Source organism: Arachis duranensis, chromosome 10, assembly GCF_000817695.3.
Source record: "Arachis duranensis cultivar V14167 chromosome 10, aradu.V14167.gnm2.J7QH, whole genome shotgun sequence".
In the NCBI taxonomy this organism is placed as follows: Eukaryota; Viridiplantae; Streptophyta; class Magnoliopsida; order Fabales; family Fabaceae; genus Arachis; species Arachis duranensis.
Window position 1 is genome coordinate 10,131,609 of NC_029781.3, and position 10,076 is coordinate 10,141,684.

The following is a 10,076-nucleotide window of genomic DNA, read 5'->3' on the forward strand; positions in this document are numbered from 1 at the left end:
TTTAAAGAAAAATTGTTGAACTATTTCTCCCACCTTATGTGGGGCAAGATGGAAAGAAGCATATATTTGGCATAACTTTTAGAATAATTTGTAAAGAAGATTGTCAAAATTTTGTCTTAGCTGTGGCATTAGCACCACCACCATTATTATTTTTTATTTTTGGTGTCCCACGGTATTTTTCAGTCCAGCAAGTCAAGGACTAATTCGCCACGGTATTGAGCTCCATTTAAGGGTTTGTCGCTGGCCAATGAGTTGCTGCATGCACAAGGCGTGAGGTCCAAAAGAAATAAGAGGATGGGCCTAATGAAACTATTATACAGAATAACCTAAGTAACAAAAGGGTGAGAAAACCACCCATATAGATGAAAGACTACGAGATGTAAATAAGAGTGCATCACAGAAAATTATTATCTTCTGCTGAAGTCAGAGTTAATTACAACAGATTAAAAAATTGGTTGTGATATAAAAAGGGAATTATAGTGTAAGAAAATGATATACGTATTATGTTTGCTATTTGATAGTGCAGACCTCCCTTGAGCTCAGGGTGGTATTAGTATACTGTTTCATTGATTCTTGCCTTATATATCAATTGAGTACTTCATTTGTCAATAGAGTACACTTATATTACTTTGCCATATTGCTACTGTGATTGTTATGAATTTCTATTAATGTTTGTAGTACCTACTATTAGTACTTTCATTAAGAGTCAAACTCAATGTGGCAAAATTCTTTTTCAAGATTGATCTGAGGAGTGACTATCATTATATTAGATACAAGAGGAGGACATAGACAAGACAGCATTCAGGTCTTGTATAGGCCACTATGAATTTGTAGTCATGCCGTTTGGCAACAATTATAAACCTCTTAAAGCCACCCATGGACCTCAACCTGCTACCCACTTAAATAGCCTCACACAAGAATACCACATCCCAATCAAAACTCTGGCATAATCACTATTGTGGTGGAAATACCACAATGATTCTAGGAGAACTAGGTATCACAAAGTGCAAATAGTCTAGATTGCTCGATGGAAATAGTGGAGACAGGAGAGGATCCCCTTGATCCAAAGTCCTCAGACTACAACTCCATTGAGACAAAGGTTGTCGTACAAGTCATGAAAAATTTTGAAGAGGATGTTGTGCATAGAGGTGAGCAAAACCAAGAGGGAAACTCTCTTTTGGACGATGGTATGTAATGTGCGTAATGCACTTTCTGTGAGTTACTTCCTAACTCTTCTCTCCTTTTACACTTTATAACATTATCTTAAAATATCAGAGATATTGCTAATAAGACATCTGTGCGTACTTTGAAAGAAATTAGAAAACAAAATAATCCTGATATCACCCTACTATATGAAACCAAATATAACGATCAGAAAGCTGATGAGATTGTTAGATAACTCTAATCCACCAAAGTCAAACCAAATGCCACAACTAACAACCAAATTTAAGCTTCACACATATAGTTTTACCATACATTAATAACTAAAGCTCACAATACACCAAATCACAAAGGGTATAAAGGTTTCTTACCTTACCCAACGGTGATTGGGGCATGGCTCGATAATTACCCGCTATTAGAGTTCACCTAAACAATCAAAATCACAAAACTCACTCAATATTGAAACCCAAAATCGTAGTTTCTATTAGGGCTAAAGAAAGGGATGTGAATTTTGAGTTCTTACCAGCAATGTCTAGCTAGAAATTACGAACTTAGAGAGAGCTTTGCGTGGCCACAAACTGTTCGTCAATCGGAACACCGTAACTCAAGTTATAAGCAAAAGAAGAGGGAGATGAATAGTAACATAATCCATCTTCTCCCCTTTTGTGTGTGCAGTGTGGATGGGGAAGAAATGGAAGAGAGAAGGTTGAATGCATGAAGTTATAAGTTGGGCCATGGGTTCGGTTTTGGTCCAGTCCAACCCATTAGAGTTTTTGGCCCGTTTAGTCCAACTTTGCGCTAAACCTTTAAAATTAGTATCCGGTTTTCAATTTTAAAGTTGTTGCTAAGTTTTTCTACAGTTTCTATTACTCTCACACAGTACCGGACAGACTTAAGCCGGTACTACTGGCTAATTTATCGGTACGTATTTTTACGCAATTTACCGTAGAAAATTACTTTTCCCAACTCGGAAAAATCTATTGAGTCCAAATATCATAGTTAAAATTTCATATTAACATTTCTAAATTTCAAACCTATTTCGAGCAATTTAATTATTAATTTATTTTAATTAACATGTTAAATAAAAACCCGGTTCTTACGTTGTCTCCTCCTAATAAAATTTTCGCCCTCGAAAATATTAACCTCTACAAAATACGCGAGGGTAATTTTCGTCCATTCCACCTCGCCTCCGAGCGACCTTAACCAGTGGAACTTCCTTTCCGCAACGTCCATTGGCACCAATTCGAAACTTAATCAATCTTGGTTTTCTTTTTCTCTAACTCCTAGTTCCTCAATTTTTCTCTAACTTTTAAAATGAAATATACTTATATCCTCAACATCGGCTCAAATTCATATTTATATCCTTCATTCCTAAGTACCACGCCATGACTCAACCAAATTCAAGCCTATGCCATACACATCCTTCTTACCTTTAGCTCCCTCAAATCAACCTCAATACCACATTAGCATTTCAACTCAATATGTTCCTAATCTGTCTTTCAAATCAATCATTTCCTATTTTAATCTAAACCCAAAGTCATCATGATCAATTATCGCAATCCTTATATTTCAAACACGGAAAATGTACTCACTTATCACCCAAATCCAATTTACTTACCTACATTCATCTCCACAACCATTTTGGAATCAATCTAATCTTACAGTTAAATTCAAACTTAGTTTCCTGGAAATTATTATTTTCATTAATCCGCTAACCTTGTAGGTATTCAAAGCCTAAGATATTTCTAGTCACTATTTTATTACTCATATTCACAAGCATCATGTGCCATTGCATCCCGTAAACTTTTTCTGCCTCACTCTGATTCTTAACCATCCAGAATCTAATCCATTATCCCGGTCATACTTCATAATCGGATTACAAAAACCTAGGCTTACTTCTAAATTTTCTTTACCTGACCCCACCTAATGGTTACGTTCATCCTAAGATTCAGTCGCAATTTAGGATATTAGAATATCTCTATACTTAAATCAATATCCCATTAAATCCTCATTCTTAATAATCACACTACTTAGAACCTCAACAGCAAATCAGAAAAATTTTTAAGTTTTCAAAACTCTCAATCCAATTCAATTCCAACCATGCCAATTTTCCAATTCTAAACAACTTTCCATACTTCTAAGTACTAATCCATCAATTTTTAACCATCCAACACTTTCAAGGCCTAACAATTCATATTCAATCCATTACAATAAATCACTCAAACCTAACAACAATTCATATACTAACCACAATTCCAATACCATCCACACAATCACACTCACAACATACTCAATACTCTAACACCTAAAATATTAAATTCTCCATTTTTTTTACTTATTCAACAAAATCCCAAAGTCCACAATACCACCATACCGTTTATTCCATATTTAATTATTCAATTCATTCATAGCTTCCATTTAAAATTCCACCAATGTATACAATTCAAATCTCCCTTAAACATATAAAACAACTAATGAAGTTCTACTTATCATAATTAAAATCAAATGTTAAACCCAGACAAATTCAAATCTAAAATCATGTTCACTTGTTTCCCTCCACTTCTACATGCATCTGCACTCAACAATTAATCCTATAATCTACACGTAAACCAAAATCAAATGTGATTACTCTCATTCTTTCTTCGTGTACATGATCGACCTTGCCTGCAAGGCATTATTTGGGTCTCCTATTCACACCAAACAATCGATATCAAGGTAATCAGCCTCAATATCTCAAGCCTAGTGCTTCAATTACCCCTAAATGTGCTCACAAACAAGCATGCTATGCATATCAAGCAGATATCCTAAATAGCATAAAAAAATGACCCAGGGTATCTAATGAAGCACAATCGGTCCATCCCTCAGGCTCACAAGGACGAACCCTCTGATACCACTAAATGTAACACCCCATCACCCTAAACCTTACCTCTAGCCGTAAAGCAAAGGATAACAAAGTGCCACGACAGTTCTAAAACTCAATATTATAATATATAGTCAAGGGATATAATATACTAGAAGTCCGATAAAGAAATAAAGCTCAAAGACTCAGAAAATAGAGATACAAAAGCACGAAGTATTTACACACGCGATAACTAAACACAAAAAGGGTAACATACAAGATCACAAGATATATAGGTATATATATACAATAGTCAAAAGAATACTAGCTGCAGCCTGCAGAGTTTAGGCTGACTAGTTAATTCAGATATAATAGAGTTTAAAAAGGTTAAAGCTTATACATCTTGTCTCTCAAGTTAAGCCTCTAAAGCAACAAAGCATAAAATACAAAAATGAGAGAATACTAAAGCAAAATAAACCAAATTACAAAAGATAAGCGTGATCCTCCGCTCTGTTACCATCGCGCAAACTCACCGAGGTGGGTTGTGACCTGCAGTTGAAAAATAACAACAATATATTGTATGAAAACCAAAGGTTCTCAGTATGGTAACAGTGCCCAATATGTAAGATATAAGATTCTAGGATGCCAAAGGGAATCCTAGAACTTCACATCGATACAAAATACTCAAACTTAACAAAATAAATAACTTAAACCGTAAACCATAAACAGGGTTATCTAAACTTAGGGAATTTCTAACTAATACCAATCACAACGTTGTATCCCACAGCCTTCGCCAATCTACCCTCCATGCGATCCCATCGCCGCCGCCTACCTAACCTCCTCGGCACTAGACAATCACAAGTATATGCAAACAAGTAATACACAGGTAATATTTATGTATAGCATGTAATTCAAGAAGCAAGTAGGCATATTATATATTTAGGCAAACTGCAAGTAATCAAAGAAAATAAGCACATAAGAGATGCATATGATGAATGCCTATCCTATTGGCTGTGATATCATATTGTCAGTTCAACTGCCAACCCAACATATCCGCCCTTCCTCTAACACAACAATTCACATACATTTAATCACACACCCAAACATTCAATCCTATCTTAAGATCTACTAGCCTCAGTTTCTAGAAACATTACATATTACATAAAGAAAATCGAAACCATACCTTGGCGATTCCCAATATGCTCAAATCTACCAAATGACCTCCAACCAAACTTTCACCAAGCTCTAATCCACCAAAGTCAAACCAAATGCCACAACCAACTCCAAAATCACCAAATTCAAGCTTCACACATACAATTTTACCATACGTTAATAACTAAAGTTCACAATACACCAAATCACAAGGGTATAGAGGTTCCTTACCTTATCTAACAGTGATTGAGACAAGGTCCAACAATTACCCACTACTAGAGTTCACCTAAACAATTAAAATTACAAAACTCACTCAATATTGAAACCCAAAATCATGATTTCTGTTAGGACTGAAGAAAGGAGTGTGAATTTTGAGTTTTTACCAGCAATTCCTAGCTAGAAATGACGGTTCGGAGAGAGTTTCACGTGACTGCAAACTGCTCATCAATCGGAGTACCGTAGCTCAAGTTACAAGCGAAAGAAAAGGGAGATAAATAGAAACATAATCTCTCTTCTCCCTTTTGTGTGTGCAGCGTGGATGGGGAAGAAGTGGAGGAGAGAAGGCTGAATGCATGAATTTATAAGTTGGGCCTTGGGCCCGGTTTGGATCTGGTCCAATCCGTTAGCGTTTTTGGTCCGTTTGATCCAACTTTGGGCTAAACCTTTAAAATTAGTGCCTAGTTTTTAATTTTAAAGTTGCTGCTAAGTTTTTCTATCGTTTCTATTACTCTCACGCAATACTGAACAGACTTAAGCCAGTACTGTCGACTAATTTACCGGTACGCATTTTTACGTAATTTTCTGCAGAAAATTACATTTTCCAACTTGAAAAAATCTACTAAATCCAAATATCATAGTTAAAATTTCAAATTAATATTTCTAAATTTTGAACCTATTTTGGATAATTTAATTATTATTTTATTTTAATTAACTTGTTAAATAAAAACCCAGTTCTTACACTTTTGGTGTCTAGTACCGCTAGAATTTAACAACGAAAATCAGACAACACAGCCAAATTAAGTGGACTTCCATATTTATGGTAACCACTTGAAAGATTTGAAACTAGAGAAATCTTCTCCCCACTATACATAAGGCCTGAAAGTGCTAGAATTGCAACCATTCCTTATGTGGAAGCGGTTATGACAGCGTTTAACAAAGCTAGGTTGGTCACAGGTGCTAGGGACAAAAGAGAAAAAATTCATATAGCCTAGACCTCCTTCCATATGGTTGGTTGAAATTAATTCTGATAGTGCTTCATTGGGCAACCCGGGAAGGTCAGGTTGTGGAGGATTGTTTAGAGATGAAAATGGTACCATCCCTTATGTGGAAGCGGTTATGAGAGCGTTTAACAAAGCTAGGTTGGTCACAGGTGCTAGGGACAAAGGAGAAAAAATTCATATAGCTTGGACCCCCTTCCATATGGTTGGGTGAAATTAATTCTGATGGTGCTTTATTGGGCAACCGGGGAAGGTCAAGCTGTGGAGGATTTTTTAGAGACGAAAATGGTGATTTGGTAGCAGGTTATATGGCTAACCTGGGAATGTATATTGCTTTTTCAAGCAAAAATATAGGACATTATCCATGAATTGAGAACAACACAACAGTTGCGATTTAGAAGAATAATTGTGAAAGATGATTCACATTCTGTTATAAAGATTATCACTAATGAAGGAAAGGCTCGAAGTCATCTAAAACCCCTAATTAGAATGGTCAGAGGTCTTGTAGCTCAAGATTGGGATGTTATATTCAAGTATACCTACCGTGAAGACAATCGAGGAGCTAATCTGCTAGCAAGGACTAGTGTGCATGCTGATCCAGGATTTCACTTTGTTGATTTCCCATCCCCCAACTCAAGCAGATTTTAGCTGATGATGGCAGGGGCGTGTCACTACTCCATTTAATTTCTGTTTCTAATGTCTAGTTTTTGGTTTTAAATCCCGTTTATCTACAAAAAAAAAAGCAATAATGGTCACATCCATATAAAAAACCTATCCAAGTCATCCAAGCACTTTTTCTTTAACGCACCCCCCGAAGTTACGTGAAATATACGCACGCCCCTCTCTCCCTCCTATCAACGTAACAGATTTACGTATACCTCTTCTTTAACGTAAACATTCTTCTTCTTTTTCTCTTCTTCAATGTTAATAATTTGCATTGTAATTTTCGGATCTACAATCTCTGCTGCTTGTCGTTCTTCTTTTTTCTTCTCTTTTGCTCGTTGTTCTTCTCTGTTGCTCGTCCTTCTTCTTCTTTTTCTTCTTTGATTTTGTGGATTTATCTTCTTCGTTTTCAGATTTTAATATTCTATCAAAACAATGAATGATTCAACTTCAAATCAGTTGAATGAGAGCATTTTGGATTATTCTTTTAAAATGAATCAAGCAGACGAGGTTTGAATTTTTTTAATAAAATTGAATGGAATGTAATTATTAAATTGAATGGAATGCAATTGTTAAACTGAATTGAGTTGAATGTACGCATGTGTTCTGAATTGAATTGAATTAATAATCTGTCAATTGTAGACACATGTGTTTTGAATTTATATAATGGATAATATTTCGTTCATTTAGTAATATACAATTGTTTCACCATAATAACGTGTTCGGTTCATTCTACAGAAAGCTGTTTGAATTTGATTTTATATAATGGATAATGTTTTGTTCATTTAGTACTATACAATTGTTTCATCTTAATAACGTGTTCGGTTCATTATGCAGAAATCTATTTGAATTTGATTTTATATAATGGATAATGTTCCCTTCATTTAGTACTATACAAATGTTTCACCATAATGACGTGTTCGGTTCATTATGCGAAAAACTGTTTGAATTTGAATTTATATAATGGATAATGTTCCATTCATTTAGTACTATACAATTGTTTCACCATAATAACATGTTCGGTTCATTCTGTAGACCAGGTATGTTGTGGATGAACAATTTGTCCCAAAGGTCTGGATGATTTTCAAGACACTAGAAGAAGCCAGAAAATTCTACAAAAATTATTCTAAAGAGTTCAGGAGTTTCTGAAACTGAATACTAATAGCAACAGTTTTTTTAAAATTATCTCTCTGCTATATTGATATATGCACTTTTTCGGTTCACCTTGTACATTAATTTCGGTTCATTTATTTTTTTGGGGCTCTTAATGTTTGATAAATACACACACACACAATATATATATATAAACATCTTAGACCAACAGGACAAGGACTAATTCATCTTGAATCAGATATATACATTAACATTAAATTTCCAATAACATTTACATTAATATTCACATATATACATTGTTTGGTTTTTTAAACAAGTTAGACAAAATAGTGTTAATTATAACCAGTCAAACAAAGTATATCCTATTTACTATCTATATCCCAGATGTGAATTTACAATAAGGGTTGGAGAGGACAACAAATGGCTTTGGGAGTCTTATTTCTTTAGATGCCCGAATCACTTGGTCTCTGATTTTGTTCAGTTTGTGCAACAGAATATTTGGACCATATTCGAGCCTGAAGCCACAAAAATTTGGTCAATACTTCACTCAATACACCGACAAGCACAATCATGCATATTTTAATCAAGTGAATCAAAATGGCCAACGCAACTGAACCAAACACCATTCATGTGCTGAATAAAACGTGATAAATATTCAATCATCAAGAAAAACTTTTCTGCATGCAAAAGAACTCAACTGAACACATAACAATCAGGTGAATCAAATGACAAATACCAGTGAACCGAACAGCAATCATGTGCTGAATGAAACGTGATAAACATTCAATCATCAAGTAAATTATTTCTATATGTAAAAGGACTCAACTAAACACACTAATAATAAAATGAATTAAAATAACCAACTCCACTGAACTGAATTTCATTGATGTTCTAATTAAAACTTGAAAAATATTCAATCAGCAAGAAAAATATTTCTGTATGCACAAGAACTCAACTGAATGCACTAACAATCAGGTGAATCAAATGACAAACACCTGTGAACCAAACACCAATCATATGCTGAATATAACATGATAAACATTCAATCATCAAGTAAATTATTTCTGCATTCAAAAGAACTCAACTAAACGCACTAACAATCAGGTGAATCAAATGACAAACACCAGTGAACCGAACACCAATCATGTGCTGAATAAAACGTGATAAACGTTCAATCATCAAGTAAATTATTTCTGCATGCAAAAGGACTCAACTAAACACGCTAACAATCAAATGAATGAAAATGAGCAACTCCACTGAACAGAAAGAAAATAAGAACACATTTCCATTTCTATGCCCTAGTTACGCCAAAAAAATGGAATTAGATTAAGTCAATCTACTAAACGAAGTAACTCAATTCAGTAAACCTAAAATGCAACTAAGAGAAATGCGAGATTGCAAGATTTAAATAAATAGTAGTTTTTATCATACCTTTTCGCAGTCTCTGTTCCTCTTTTCGTTCGTATTTTCTTCTTCTTCCTTTCGAAATCTTCTCGTGATTCTTCTCCAGTAACGATTTTTGCAGAGAACACGAGTGAAGTTTGAGAGACTTTGAGAGAGATTCAAACTTCTCTAGTAGCAGTTTCAATATTGAAGAAGAAAGGTTGTTTCATATTCAAGGCGCGAATGAATATGTTAACGTTTCGTGTATTTGGGTGCGTGGAATCACGTTTCATTTAATAAGATTGGATTTTTTTTGTATTGAGCCAGCTTGAATAGACTTGTATGAAAAATTATATGGATGTGTAACTAGGGATGACAACACCACCCGAACCCGCGGGTACCCACCCCACCCCTACCTGTTTGGGGCAGGTAATTACCCGTCCCGCACCGGGGTTATTTTTTACTAGGGCGGGTTTTTGGACGGGACAGAGCGGGATCAGGTTTAAGTAATACTCGCCCCGGTATATATATATATATATATATATATA